At 31.9% G+C, this 16,879-nt stretch overlaps 1 long non-coding RNA gene across 1 annotated transcript; it reads left to right on the top strand.

Annotated features, from left to right (window-relative positions):
- The first annotated feature begins 6,401 nt into the window (after nucleotides 1–6,401).
- LOC132732761 (uncharacterized) lies at nucleotides 6,402–16,608 on the top strand. Its single transcript, XR_009626091.1, has 4 exons — nucleotides 6,402–6,638; nucleotides 12,989–13,072; nucleotides 13,576–13,638; nucleotides 14,162–16,608. It is a non-coding gene; the product is annotated as an uncharacterized LOC132732761 (long non-coding RNA).
- The last annotated feature ends 271 nt before the right edge of the window (nucleotides 16,609–16,879 follow it).

Below are 16,879 nucleotides of genomic sequence, written 5' to 3'. Positions count from 1 at the left end.
AAAATGTGTTAAAATTTAGTTATTTATTTTTCAGGGACTTATTTTTTTCGCCAAAAGGCAAAACCCCAAATTTTTCAAAACATGGGAAAAAAATAAAAAAGGAACTTTTGCAAATTTAATTATCTTTCAGACTTTTGCCATTCTTTAACCCTATATCAAAGTTTCATAAAAAATATTTTTCAAAACTTTTTGGGTTTATTCTCGGATTCAGTTTTGTTGAACGGATGCAGACCGGGACGGACAAGCAGAAGGAGGGGAGGTAAACCTCCAAGTCCCCTCTAGTTAAACTTGGTAGGGGACTTAAACTAATTATTAAATTTGGAATGCTTAAAAGGGTACTATTTAGCTTTAAGATTTTTGTTTGGGGTAACCTTATAAAACAACATTACTGCATGGTCATGCTGTGTTTGTAATTTAACCCTCGAGTTGACCATCAAAAGCACTTTAACCTTAATAATTACCTGTGGATTGAAAAATTGATCCCCTTTAGTTGAATCAAAAAATCAAACATTAAGGAATTTTGTTTTTTAATAACAAAGGAGACTTACATTGAAAGAGATCAATTTCTAGTTTAGATTCTACAGATAAAACCTTTTAAATGAAGCCGTGTCAATGAAAAACCAACATTAGATGGGTTTTTGCGACCAGCATGGATGCCAGACCAGGCCTGCGTATAATCCGCCGACAGTAATTTTGATTCTGAGTTTAGCCTGCTGCAAGCAGTAAAATGGGCCAATTTTTGTTAGCATTAAAGTCAAAAAAATAAGTTTTAAACATACCCAAGAGCCAATATTTGCTCTTGTTAATATGGTCTATAACAATATTTTTTTGGAAAGAGAAGGATAAACTTTTAGGATACCTTGTTTTCAAAGACATAACATCTTCTTGGGCGGACTGTGTGTAGTAGGGGATCGGATGTTAACTTTCTGAATATCTTAGCAGTTTATATAAAATTTGTATTATTTCTCTTTATTTTATTAAAATATTATGTGTTCTGATTAATGTTTATAAAAAAAAAATCCAGAAAAATTCATCTTAGATATAAAAATATTTGCTTTCAAAATTTTTGAGTTATTTTTCACACAAAATGAAATTTTCAAACATGTTAGAAATAGAGAGAAAATAAAACAAAAGGATAGGTACACCAAATCATATTTAAAATCAAAATATGCAAACACATTTCTTATAAACCCAGTAGAAATTTATAGGACTTTCTTATGTATATTTCTTGTCAGATAACCCAAAAAATGAATTGTATCAGGGGGACGGATGTTACATTTGGGATTGGGAAGGACGGATGTTTACTAGATGTTTTCAAGCTCATAGTTCATACTCTTTTTTGGTTTTTTATTTTAATGTAATATAATTTTAAAAGTATATGCTTTGTACAGTACAATAAATGTAAAATAATTGAATAAATTATGAGAAAAATGTAGAAATATACCCAACAATTATGGAGTTTCTTACTATTTGCGTTTCACAATTTATTTTTACAATTTGAATGAACATTTAAATGTTTGAAATAAAATAAAACATTGCTAATAAATAAAAGAAATCTTTGTTTCCAGATAATGCAAATTAACGTTTTAAAGAGAGAAATGTCATATCAAAGTTTCCTTTCTATACATGAAATTATTTACAAAATACTTAGTTAAACAAGAAAAGCATTGATGCAAAGCATCAAAGGGCGTCCAAGCAAGAAAATGCAGCAAGTGAAGATGAAAATGTACCTTTTGAAAGACAAGAAAATTCTTATAAAACCCACCCGAAATGTTTTACCAACCTTTTTGAATGAGCCGGGGCGAAAGGGAACCCTTGTTCATTATGAATTGATTGGGAAAGCTAGAGATTGAATAAATTTCTTTGTTATTTCTTTTTGAAAACGTGGGTTATTAATAGCCCAAAGGATATACATGTATGCAATCATTTATTTAAACCATAGTGTAACGCATGATCCAAAAACGTTTTCCCCACATTTTGGCCCTTTAAATTTTGTCATGTTTTTCCCCTATTTGCGGAAGGGCCCCCCTTTAAAGGGATTTTGTTCACAAATTTAAATTAGTTTAAAAAATTTTGGCCCTGGTTTTTTATTTCCATTGTTGAAACATGTTTTAAACAAAAAAATTGTTTTTTTATAAAAAAATAATTGTAAATTTTCTATTAATTTTAAATTTAAAAAAAATACAAATTTTATGAATATTGTTTTTCTTTTATTCTTTTTTGTGTTTTATGTGCTATTTTAATACTGAGTTTTTACTACTCTTTTTTATTAAAATTGTAAAATAAATTTTAAGAATTCAATTGTCATTTTGACCGACGATTATAAGTAAAAGCTTAACTGGAAAAAGTCAGTAAATTATGGTTTATCTTTTCAATATATAATATTGTTTTATTTTAAACCATGTACATTGTATTTTTCTTTATCATTTTTTTAAATTTATCGATCAATTGAATAATTCATAAAATCTAATTTTGTAACTTTGAATAATTCCTCGGCATCTTTACTAAACACGGATAACAAATTGAATAATTAAATAAAATGTTTCAAAGTTGATAATGTCATTTTAATACCATAAAAAATGTACCTTTTTCTCAATTATTGTACATATCACGGATTTATATTACATATAAATCCGTGTACATATTTATTGTTTTTATCTCATATAGATAAAATGAAACATGCTATTGTTGTTTTTTTCCAATTGTAACGATATCAAACATCTACTCCAAAATCGGGAGAGACCGGACAATAAACGTGTGGTACTATTCGCCGGTCACTAGTAAATCCTGGTCAATATAGAGCGGGAGAGCCCCTGCGAAAGCATGTTCATCAATTCATGAATTTTCATGAACAGTTCATGAATATTCATGGACATCTTTCAATTGTTCATCATCTTGGCAGAAATGTTCATGAACAAATATTCATGAACATTCAAGTTCATGAATATGTATGTCTGTTCATGATCATGTTGATGTGTTCATGAACATTTTGGCATCATTCTTGCTCTGTTCATGAACATTTTGGTATGTTCATGAACAAGCTGACAATAATCATGAACTTTAAAAACAAATTTGTCTTTACAATTTTAACCCATGTGAATACTTTTTAGTGTTAGAAAAAATTTCAGTTCATGAACTCATGAACTGAAAAAATTTTCAGTTCATGAACTCTCGTGAGTTCATGAACTCACTGATCATCAACAAGAGTTGGCTGACCTTGGTAACACCCATAATGCAAAAGTCAACATGGCCGCCAGAAACAAAGCTCTACATGTGTTTAACAAACTTTCGGTGCAAACTTACTTAAAAATGGAATAAATAACAATGACTTAGCAAAATGAAGAAAAAGTGATGTATTTACATAATGGACTATATAAAATCTTATGGAAAATTGTGTCAAAGAAATAAATTGAAGAGCAAACTGGCAAGTCGTGAATTCTAATGACAATTCAATTTGTACATAGGGAATCAATGAGCACAGTATTTAACAAGTTTCATTACCTGTGTAATGGGCTTTTGTGTTTTTGTATTTTTACTAAAACACTGTCTATTGTGCATTTTATGGCTGGTACAAATCAGCAGTCTTAGAATTAAATGAAAATTGATTGTGATGTCACATTATTTGATGACCCTGGGAGAAGTTTTTGAATTGTTCATGAACATATTCATGAACAATTTCATGAATGTGCATTTGAACAAGTTCATGAATGTGCATGAACAAGAAATGAGACTTTTTTTTCTTTCATGGACAATTCATGAATCAAGATATTCATGAATGTTCATGAATATATTCATGAACACATGTTCATGAATATCTTGATTCATGAATTGTCCGTGAACGAAAAAAAGTCTCATTTGTTGTTCATGCACATTCATGAACTTGTCCATGAATATGTTCATGAAACAGTTCATGAATTATTCATGGAATTCTCGCAGGGGGGACCGGCATTTACCGATAGGAGTGATAAAAAGATATATCTATAAATAGGTTTTTTGGAATATTTAGGTCATCAACTGATCATTCTAGGATAACATATACAACAATAACATAACCATGACATGATAACCGACTGTGTACTACAAAATGATAATAAAAAAACCCCGAAGAGCGCGATTTATTGACGGAAAAGGTTATTTCATTTGTAAATGTTTGCATTGCGAAAATTCATTGTAACATATCGCGACATTTCATTCTTATTTAATAATCAAGCACCCTCATACCGATCGGAATTTTCGGCTTTTATTATGACCGACTAAAAGGCTCGAGAAGTTGCTGTCGCCCTTTCACAAAAATCTGATCTCATTCCATAAGAGCGCCGCGCTTCGGCGCGGACGCCAATAATAAGATTTATATTTGTAAAAGATATGATACAGTGTGAAGTAAATAAGTTTTCAGAATGAAACGTATGCAAGCTTATTGAAGCTTATAGAATTTCTCATTACTAAATACATAAATTATACACAATTAAAAATTTTCATTAAAAATTATAAGATTTTAAATTGCTGCAATTAAGTTCTATCGATTTGATGAAATTTTAAGTAAATTAATGTGGAATGTTAGCAGCATTATCAAAAGATTTCATTATGATTCAGTATCATTAAATCTCATTATTTCTAACTTTTAAATAATTCTCTGTGTATATATTTCAGTGTACATGAACTGCTTAAATTAACTTAATGAACTAATTTGTCATTCAATAAATTTATAGGTGCAAAATAATTTGCGAAGGGTTTATTAACAGAATAATTTTCACAATTATTCCAACTTTTTCATTACAGGAATCATTACCTTATCCTTTACTTACAAGTTTCTTTCACTTATTAACAATAATTAAATGGGTCAAATTGTATGAAAATGGTAATCCCCCCCCACTGTTTTTAAGCATAATATATATCATCCTAAGGGCTTAATTGGCACCCCTACTGTTTTGTAATATATCACACTTCCAAATATACAATCTACACAGCTCCCAAATATACAGCTCATAAACTTCCAATAAAGTGCCAGCCCCTTCTGTGTGTATAGAGTTAGGATCCATTATCCCACTGTTTTATGAGGGGCTGGGATACATGGTTTGTTGGTTTGTTAACTATTTAAGGCTAAAGAATTTATGTTTTAACAATTGACCAATTTTAATCACAAAGATACTTTTAACATCTCTATCGTTTGAACCTCTTTCTATATAATTATCCTGTTATGGATTTTGTGTTTGTTTCTTCTATTTTTTTTAAATGGTATTTTTATTTGTTGTGTGAAACATTCCTATACAGTTGCAAAGCTTACTACTTCTCTATCATGCATCATAAGAACAAGATAAGTTTCGTACTACTGTAAAAAGAATTTTTAGTTCAATTCTGTAACATCCGTCCCCTTCTGTACCGTTAGTTTATAAACACAGAATAACAAAAGATTATATTTGTTATAAATTCATATAAACTTAAATATTATCTTAATAAACTCATAGGTCCACTTGATGTTAAAAAATTTAAAAAAAAAAATTTATTTCAAATTAAATATTTTCTTTTTCAGAGCAAAAAATACTGATTTTTTTTTTTCAAAATTAAGGAATTTAGTGTTCACAAATACTTTTTTTTATAAATACATCATTTCAGTGCTTTATTTCTGTTACTTCTTCATTTTTCATTGTAACTTTGGTGCTTTAGTGTAAAATTTGCTTTTCAGTTACAGTTTATATGTATTAATTAATTCAATTATTGATCTGTCACTGAAGTATTTACTGTGATAAGACTATAAGACATTTGAGCCACTACAGTACATCTTTCTGAAAAATTAAGGCCAGACTATATCTAAATCAAAGTATTAAAAAAAAGAACAATATTACAAAAAAATGGATTCGTTTTAATTTAAATATTTTGATATTAGATCTATATTGCAATTTTTCTTTAGGGATTCTTATTTCACTCTATTTCATGAATAACAAGATTAAAAATATTTTAGGTAAAATCAATGGGAAAACTCACCAATTCTATCTAGGTCTATAAAAAAAATCTACTTGTAGATTCTAAATAAATTTATGACAAAATTAAAAAAAATATCAGAATATATGTACAGTAGTTAGTAAATTTACTCACCTAGTCTTTAAGAAACAACCTGCAAGTCTACAGCACCTCTTGTAAGATCACATTAATTTACACGTTTTAAACCTCAGCTATGCGTGTCTTTAAACTACACAGGCACACGCTCGAAGTTTCAAAGAGTTTCAGCGGCAACGGACAAATCTTTACGCTTACACGGGGGAGTCAGGTACTCCGTATGCAAGACACAATTTTTCGTGACAGCATTTTCGTTTATCTGGGACTTAAAATATCTTCTGTCCCAGGTTTTATAGAATAATTAAATTGTCCTTTTCCATCAATTATGAATAATTGAAAATGTTGATTCATCAGAAATATCATTAAAACGTTTACACACTGTCATCGGACTGGACACCCCTTCAATGGCGTGAAAATGAAGTCGTCCAATTTTGCGTCATCAACTGCGTTGACCCCGTTGTGTGATTACCTCTGTGTATTCGGTCATCAAAAAAGATTATGTGTCGGAGAAAACAAACTTCAAAAGGGATATTTGTGATGTGGAAGGGGAAATGAACGAACACGGATACATTTTGTAGCTTTTGGTGAGTTTTTGTTGTTGTTAGAATCTAGTCTACAGTACTGTACAGTAACTAAGAAAAATCAGGCTGGAAATGAAGAACTTTTAACAGTTTAAGACTTTATTGAAACTGGTTCTTGAAAATTTTCTAACTTTGAAATATCTGGGTACATTTTGCTTATATTTCTCCAAGTCAGTAAAATCAAAGTGCAAATATTCCTGCCTCCACCCCGTCTTTTACCAAAATGAAGACGATGTCAGGGTAGAAAAAACTTGAATTACCATGTGAGATTTCTTGAAAATTCAGGGTCCATGTCTATTTCACCCTGATTTTGCCAATTTTTGGTTCAAAACAGGCCTGAATCGGTCCTGTTTTTCATAAAAGCCATGCTGATTTTTCGTATAGGTAGTGACTGTCCGCCCTGTCCCAAATATGGTCTGCCTAGTCTCAAGCCACGGTCCGCCCTGTCTCACGGTCTGCCCTGTCCTGCAGGCCCGCCGCCACCCCCCTAGCCCAACAAATTGTACGCTTTAGGGCTTTTTCTTATATAGATGATGGTCGCCCTTGACACATCTATGAAATTTCAGATTATAAAATCGGTCTGTCTTGCAGTCGAAATATTGAGACTACCCCCCCCCATCCTTCCCTACCATTTCAACATTTCTATATAGCCTAGCTATTCATAACAACAACAACATGACACTATTACACAATTTTCATTACACCAATTTTAAGTACACCAGTTCGATCTACATTTCAATAGAGGTATAATGAAAGTTGCCTAGTAGAATCTAGTGTCAGTTTATTGATACTAGATTCTAAATGACATTGCGGAAATTGACTTTTATTTATATTCTTCGGGTTATAACAATCACTGGAGAGATGGGGGTAGCGGTAGGGGATAATATCAGGTCACCCATGTAATGTTCACTAAGAAAAGATCAGGATCAATTGATCCTGATTTTATTTTCATTGTTTTATAAAACAAAAATTAATAGTTAATTATTGGTGCTAGAAATGAAATGGTACTTATTCAAAATGTAAATTTTTTGCTGATTTGCAAAGAAACAAACCTATTTTGGCATAAAATGAACAAATAACAAATCAAAATCAGAAATAATCAGATCAAAATAAGGATCAATTTTAGGATCAAGATCAATATAAAATGCCAATATCTTGCAAAAAATAACAATTAGTTTATTCTAAAATTCCATAAACATATTATTTTAAGTCCAATTTTATCAATTAATATTAAATATATCTAATCTAGACTATGTGGATAAACAATGGAAAATATTTGAGTTCTTGAATTTGATCCTGATTTTGACCCTGATCCTAAAATCTTTGTGAACACGGGGCCTGGGATCAAAAACAATTTTCAGAGTTGCTTCAAATTTCTTCTCGTCCTGCAATATACTTATAATGCTACCAGTGGGTTAATATGAAATCAAAATTCCTATCATTGACAATGGAATTTACCCACACATTTTATAAAATTTTCAAATTTAAGTTCAGAATCAATATAGAACATTGTCAGGCACATGCAGGTCGCACATTGTAACCAAGTTAGAATTAACATTACAGAGCTTTATAAAGTGCAAAAATTTATACATAACCTAAAACCAAGCTTTGTTTCCAGTTTTCAATTGTAAAATGTAAACAAATAGATTATGATAATTCAAGTGGTCTAGCACATTGGCAAATTTCCACCCGTCAAGTTCCGGACAAGCTCCTGCCTCAGTCCTTCTCGTAAATACCAGCAGACAAGTGGACTTTTTTATCCCTGGCAGTCATCGAAATTAGCACTGGCCCGGTGGCCCATGGCCAGTGAAAATTTGTTAGGGCCAGTCTGAGTGTAAATATTAGAGAAAATGTAGTTAAATATATAGTAGGATAAATTCAAATCTAGAATTCGGGCCAGTAAATTCAAAACCATAAATTCAATGACTGCCCTGGACATAAAAAGATTACCGTTTATGAAAGAATTAAGTTGAAATAGATTTATTAATTATAAAAAAACATGCATTTATTGTTGATAAAAAAGCATCTGATATTAGATCAACTACCTGGAAAAAGAAAAAAAAAACTAAATCAAACTAAACAACTAAATCAGGGCTGTCTGGGTTTGGTTGTATAGGCCAGTAAAAGTAAAGATACACCTAGAACTAATTGCAAAAGAATTCTTATCAAACACCTCACTGAAGAACTTAAAGAATCTTAAGTGCTTACCATAAAAAGTCCCGAAATTTTGCGTTTGCAATTAAAAAGATAAAATCGGTTTTATGTAATGATTTTTTCCGTTTTAAAACTTACTCTGACTACGCTACTATACCAGTAGTTCTAGGTTGACCCCAAATTAGGGTATATTGACTAGACTAGTAGTCTGGTTTTAGTTGTCCCCAACCATACACAGATATTGACCTTTCATTCAGGTTTGTTTTAGAGTTTGTTTTAATTTTTTATCAATAATGTTTTAATCTTCAGACTCATAATGACCTTTTAGGTTTATACACTTTTGATACATGTAGTTTATTTATTTATAAATGTGCCTCACAATTATAGATTTCTAATGATTTCTCCTAGATCCAGATTTATCACCCCAAAAATGTTTCACTTTAAAAGTGGAAAATGTTTAAAACTGATTTTTCCCCTTGAGGGATGAACAACAGCTCAAGATATACAGCCTAATTTGTTAAATTAAATTCATCCCCAAAACTCAATTAATTGAAATCTCAATCTTCAATACGCTTATTGCTACACAGACCACTGGTGTCACAAGTTTATTCAACCAAAATTTTGATAAAAAAATGAATAATTATATAAATGAATGATTACTTTTTGCTATTTAAATTGATTATTTGATTGCAAATAATGAGGTTGCTGTGTACTAAAATTGTCCAAATTATGTTCAGAAAATAAAGTGATGATGGGGACTGCCCCCCTCGATCAAAACCCCTAAACAGAAGGGGGCACATACCCCTTCTGGCAACCCCCTGATGTATCTTTTGGATCCGGGGGGTGGGTGCTGGCGCCGAAAAAGTGGTCACTTTTTTAAACAGTATTTCTCAAACAAAACAAGTGTTTGGGTCCTAAATAAGGCATTTTTTTCACCATTTGAGACAACAAAAGGGTGGGGGGTGGGGCTTAGAATAGAAAGGTGTATATATCTGGTAATGGGTTAAATTATAGCTGCCATTTTTTTCAAATACATTGTACACATGTATGTCTGACTGTGCCCTAATGGTTCTAATGGATGACAATTGACATAGAAAATTTGTACTGGCTTGACTTAAGGTATTAGCACCCAATGCATTACCTCCGCTTTGAAGAGTATTCAAATAGGCTAGAACTACTGTTAACTACATTGAAAATGAGGGCCATGGGTTCAATCCCCAGAAGGGTCAACTTTTTTTTCTTTCTTTTTTTCTTTTAACATTATTTATGTATCTCTCATGTCCCATTTTGAAAGAAAAAAGTGTTTAATTTTGATTTTTTAATTTATATAGGTATTTATTAGCTAAATTATGCTAAATCTAGTAATAAATATGATACCTGATATTTTCAAAGTGTAATATAATCAAAACTAGACGGTAAAAGTATTTCATATTTTACAAGATCAACCAATATACTTTTTTAAAAATGTAGGGAAACTTTGAAAACAGACTTTCATTTGGGTAAATTTTAAGAATTTTTCTAAATTAGGCTCCCTGAGTAGAAAAATGGTCAGACACGTGGTAAAAATGGGTGGGGTAGGGTAACATTTTTATACAGATTTCATAAATTTTAAGTAGAAACCATAATTTTGCTTATTTGGATTGTTAGCTGAATGGTACTATTTGTTTCTTACCAAAAATTAATGGGAAAACATTTTTCATTAGAATGTCATTGCAGATTATTTATTTTAAAGGTTCCTACTTTCTAAAAAAGGGCCCTCATAACATCCTAGCTTGGGTTCAGAACAGTGGCCATAACTTGATTTCCGTACGGTAAACTTTGTTTAAATTTTGCATACAGGTGTACTTTAAGGTAATACATCTGACTGAATATGATGTCAATTTTTCAGTTCCTGATAGTGCCCATTAGGGTCCTAATACCTTAAATTCTATTACACTATAAGATAAAGCATATATTCTGAGTAATACAAAAAACATGTACATGTAGTTAGAATATCAAGCTAAGCTTATGTGGAAACTGTAACAGCTAGTTTAATTGCTTAGAAATTTTTTGCCCTTAGGGTCAAAGTTGAAAATTCCCTACAAGAATTCGTAAATTGAAAGGTAAAAAAAATCAGTAATGGCAGAGCTTTTCCATATTGTTAAGTGATATGTGATGAAAGAACAAATCTAACCACATGACCCATATTGCCATATTCGTACCCAGTATATTATTTACTCCTGAACATTTATATAATTTATGTACTATGAGTTTTCTAATATTCAAATAGGAAAACAAGTTGACTCATTAGATTTAAGTGTCTTATTGTTTGTAAAACATGGTTTAAAAGTGTATATTATGCATAGTACTAATGTCTCCCTGGATTAGAAAATTCACCACAAATGCTTGGTACATATTATTAGCTCGACTTTTCTATGAAAAGGGGAGCTATCCTACTCGCCCCGGCGTCGGCGTCGGCGTTGGCGTCACACCTTGGTTAAGTTTTTCGTACCACCCCACTTTATTTCAGAAGTATTACAAGTATGGCTTTGAAACTTACCATACTTGTTCACCATCATAACCTCCATCTACAGACAAGAGTACATAACTCTGTCAAGGTTTTTGACAGAATTATGGCCCTTTTTTGACTTAGAAAGTGTATTGAGCTTGGTTAAGTTTTTTGTACCACCTCACTTTATTTCAAAACCATTGGAGGTATTGCTTTGAAACTGACCATACTTGTTTACCATCACGACCTTCATCAACAGACAAGAGGACATAACTCTGTCAAGGTTTTTGACAGAATTATGCCCCTTTTTTGACTTAGAAAATACATTGAATATGGGTAAAATCCACTTATTGCCTTAACCCTTTGAGATATTGCTTTGAAACTTTTAATGCTATTTCACATCATTACCCCCATCTGTACGCAAGAGAAGGTAACTCTGTCAAGGATTTGTTTTAAAAATTAAGGCCTTTTATCGACTTAGAATCTTGGTTAAGTTTTAGTACCAGTCCACTTTTTGACTGAACTGTTTGAGATATTAATTTGAAAGTTGGAATACTTGTTTACAATCATGATTCCCAAACATGTCCAGGAGAAGGTAATTCTGTCAAAGATTTTATTTGAATTATGGCCCTTAACTGTCAATGTTTTGTATTATAGGCAAGCACTAAAAAACTTAAAAAATCTAAAAAAATTCATTCCTATCCACTGAACCTGCAGTGTTCAAGGGTATCACACAATTCAGTAAAATAATTCTTCACTAGATATCTTAATGCTCATGGCCATTGTTCACTTTAAAAATACAGAGATTCTTGTATTGCCTTTTACTGCAAAAACTTTTTTTATTGGCAAGCAATAAAAAAGTCGAGCGCGCTGTCTTACGGACAGCTCTTGTGTTAAATTCTCAATTTGAGTGCATGTGATACATTTTTTCCTCATTTGTTTGGTACTGGCACCATTAAGAAAGTAGGGGGGGGGGGAATGATGACACTGGGACCAGTGACTTTTCATAGCAATCAGTGACAGCCATAGCAATCTGTGACTTTACAAAGCAACCAATGACTCCCATAGCAACCATTTACTTTCCATAGCAACTAGTGATATTTCATACCAGTTGGAGACTGCCATAGCAACCATGACTTTCCATGATGAAATTTACTTCCCTTAATAACCAGTAATTTTCTGGAAGTTCCATAACCATTGAAATAAATTTCTTAAGTACATACATTGTACCTATGATCTCTACCAGCATCAACTTAATTCTTAGTAACCAGTGGAATCCATAGCAACCAGTGTCTTATCTTCCAATTTAAGCAACCTTTATCTTTCCACAGCAACTGTTGACTTTTCTTTTCATATCAGTTACAGACTTTCCATAAGAACCATTGACTTCCATAGCAAAATTTGATTTTCTATAGTAACCAGTACCATTGACTTTCAAAGCAACCTGCTGGCCAGCAGGAATCGAAGGTCACTGCCGCCTTTACTACCAGTAAAGAGCCAGGCTTTATTGTTAGCTGACCAAATTGATAATGAAAGTTTTATAAATGAAAGCTAGACAATGTCTACTTCAGAAATTTATCAGGTTTAGCATTTATCTGTATTTATTTACCCTAAAACTTATTATTTTCCTAAAATTTAAATTTATACTATAACACAATTGAATATGTTTGTAATGGTACAACAGTTAAAAAATAGTTGCTTACAATTTCAGGTTCCAAGCCTGTAAACTGAGCCAAGCAAAATAGATATGTGATGGAGGAGACTGGTGATTACAAACTAATCAAAAGAAGAATATGTAAGTGAATTGACTATTGAGTACAAAGTTGTTGTGGTGTTTAAGGGATTTTAGGGTTTTAACTTCTGCATGAATGATAGGAATTCAAAATGAATTGGTTAATGCAGCTACCATTAGTAGATGATGTATTGCGTGCTATTCTTAAGTCCCTGGATCAAAGTTATAGCAGTGAATTAAAGTATATTCATGCATTATGTCAGGTATGAGCAGGTACCTGAGTAGATAAACCAACATTCTGTAAGATGTTTGATTTATGTACTGTAGTTTCCTCACATGAAAGTACACAGTGTTGCAGTGGGAGTTGCAAGTGATTTGAAGTCAACTTATCTAAGCCAAGCACACCCCATTGTCTGCTTATCTGAACTCTCTTCTTTGAATTGAATATTCATCAAATATCTGATATTGGTTGAGACAGTATTGTTCCAGTTACTACAGCATTCCTTTGGACCACATTAAATATGCATTTGTTAATTGTTATAATGTTAATATTACCATTATTTCAGGTCATATCTTGGATAAAAGTGGTTACCTTCAACAACTAGATATATTGGTCACAGTTAAATTAAGTAAGTACTTGTACAATATCTACAAAATGTGCTAAAATGATACTTAAGACAGTACTTTACCAAATACAATTCTCTTTGCCTGTTTTGTTCATCAACCATTTGAAACTCTTTAGTCATCACAGTCCTCTTGTCTTGAGGAAATTTAAAGATCAATTACTCTTTTATATATCACCTCTAAAGAGAGCATATATTTTGTTAAGTAAAAATGGCTTGGCCCTATAAAGAAATTTGTGAATGATTCTTGTCTTTCACCTTAAACTTACACAAAAAATAATGATGCAATATACACTTTTAAATGTATATGGACTATAGTTAATATGCAATTGTAGACATAAAAAATTATTATTCTTAAGTTTAGTTAGTAAATTTGTTGAATAATTTGGCCTCTAAATAAATGTCTGTCTTTTAAAGGCAATTGCATATCTTAATCAATGTCACAGAATATAAATTGAATATGAAGTACTGTATTCATCAAATTGTGAAATATATAAAAAGTAAAATAGTTTTTTTTGTTTATTTTCAGATATTGTTGTTGAGAAGATTTTCCCTAGTCATCTTAGAGGAACAGAAACATGTTTGGATGGAACATGTGCTTAAATTTTGCATAAGTTTTGTTGAAACTTCCATTTGATACTGAAGATGGTTGTTGAATATTGTTTGTTAACAATATCTATATGGCAGTCCGTCGGTAGACCACATGGTTTCCACTAATTATCTTGAAAACTATTTATCACATAGTCTTAATATTTCACATAGTGATTGGTCATAACTAGTAGATGACCCCTATTGATTTTGGGTTCACTAGGTCAAAGGTCAAGGTCACAGGAGCCTTAAATGTCAGAATGGTTTCCGCTGATTTTCTTGAAAATAATTCATCACAAAGTCTTCATATTTCACATATTAATTGGTCATATCTAGTAGATGACCCCTATCGTTTTTGGGGTCACTAGGTCAAGGTCACAGGGGCCTTAAATGTCAAAATGGTGTCGCTGATTATCTTGTAAAGTATTCATCACAAAGTCGTCATACTTCACATAGTGATTGGTCGTTATAGTACATGACTTAAATTGATTTTGAAGTCACTAGGTCAAAGGTCAAGGTCACAGAGGCCTTAAATGTCAGAAGGGTTTCTGCTGATTATCTTGAAAAGAATTCATCACATAGTCTTCATATTTCACATATTGATTGGTCATAACTAGTAGATGACCCCTATTGATTTTTGGGTCATTACGTCAAAGGGCAAGGTCACAGGGGCCTCAAATGTCTGAATGGCTTCTGCTTATTATGTTTGTTACAATTCATCACAAAGTCTTCATATATCACATATTAATTGGTCGTAACTATTGATTTTTGGGTCACTAAGTAAAATGTCAAGGTCACAGGGGCCTTGAATGATTATATGATTTCCACTTGTTATTATGGTTACTATTTATTACAAAGTCTTCATATTTCACATATTGAGTCTCTGATTTTCACGCTCTCGTTAATCTTCGGCGATATCTATGCCTTATTGCTTACATTGCTGACATTAATTTTCATCGGAGTAATATTTGTGTAGAAAAGTGTGTTTTGTACTTTTAAAATAAATAATTATTGCTTCTTATATAAGTAGAAAATGCTTAGTCTTTTTTGTTGATGTACCTCCGGGAATTCAATAAGGCGGTACTAAATATTTTTACTCTTGGTTATATAGTAGGTGGCCAAACATTAAGCTAGTAGCATTTCATCAAACATTTAAACAACCCTTGATTTTCATGAAACTTTGAAAACTGTTTTGTCTTGTAACATGTAAGAAAGCCTTTTTTTTAATTTCAAGTCTGCCAAATGTTAGTAAATATTCTTGTTCTGTTTGATCAAACCTAGTTAAATGTTGTAGTTTTTTTTTTTTTTTTTTTTTCAAAAACATCATTGCAAGTTTTTCAGTCAATTTTTAAAGTCTGTAAAATGCCATTACATTTTTAATTGTAGAAGACTAACTTATACTGTACATATGTTAGAAAAATTGTAGATGTGTTAGAATTATATTTATATATCTGTAAATTTGTTTTAATGCTTTAGACTGTAAGAATATAATTCTTTTTTCATTTTGTAAAATGTTCTCTGCTGTAACATTTTGAATGAAAACTTGTATTTAAATGCTTCTATCTATTGTCAGTAAATCTTTTTTTCGGGCATATTATGTTATACCCCATGGCATCCTTCTGTCCGTCCGTCCGTTAGCAATTTGGTTGCCGGAGCATGACCTAAGTTCCATTCAGCCCAAAATATTCAAACTTCATAGGAGGATTGTCCATATTGGTTAAAAGACCCCAATTGATTTTGGGGTCACAAGGTCAAAGGTCAAGGTCACTATTACCTAACACTGAAAACAGTTTCCAGAGCATACCTTAAGTTCCATTTGGCCCACAATAAACAAACTTCATAGGATGATTGTCCATACTGGGTAGAAGACCCCTATTGATTTTGGGGTCACAAGGTCAAAGGTTAATGTCACTATGACCTTGACACTGAAAACATTTTCAGAGCATAACTTAAGTTCCATTTGGCCCACAATAACAAACTTCATAGGATGATTGTCCATATTGGGTAGAAGACCCCTATTGATTTTGGGGTCACAAGGTCAAAGGTCAAGGTCACTATTAGCTTAACACTGAAAACAGTTTCCAGAGCATAACTTAAGTTCCATTTGGCCAACAATATTCAAACTTCATAGGATGATTGTCAATATTGGGAAGAAGACCCCTATTGATTTTGGTGTCACAAGGTCAAAGGTCAAGGTCACTATTACCTTGACACTGAATTTTTTTTAGGAGCATAACTTAAGTTCCATTTGGCCCACAATACTCAAACATATAGGATGATTGTTCATATTGAGTAGAAGACCCCTATTGATTTTTTGGTCACAAGAAAAGGTCAAGGTCACTATTACCTTAAAACTGAAAACAGTTTCCAGAGCTTAACTTATGTTCCTTTTGGCCCACAATATTCAAACTTCATAGGATGATTGTCCATATTGAGTAGAACACCCCTATTGATTTTTGGGTCACAAGGTCAAAAGTCAAGGTTACTATTATCTTAAAACTGAAAACAGTTTCCGGAGCATAACTTATGTTCCATTTGGCCCACAATATTCAAACTTCATAGGATGATTGTCCATATTAGGTAGAAGTCCCCTATTAATTTTGAGGTCTTAAGGTCAAAGGTCAGGGTCACAGTGATCCTTACACAGAAAATTGTGGTT

This window comes from Ruditapes philippinarum, unplaced genomic scaffold, assembly GCF_026571515.1.
Source record: "Ruditapes philippinarum isolate M1 unplaced genomic scaffold, ASM2657151v2 ctg9891_1_1_1_1, whole genome shotgun sequence".
NCBI classification, from domain to species: domain Eukaryota; kingdom Metazoa; phylum Mollusca; class Bivalvia; order Venerida; family Veneridae; genus Ruditapes; species Ruditapes philippinarum.
The sequence above is the reverse complement of the archived record's forward strand: the minus strand, read 5'-3'. Positions and strand labels throughout refer to the sequence as shown.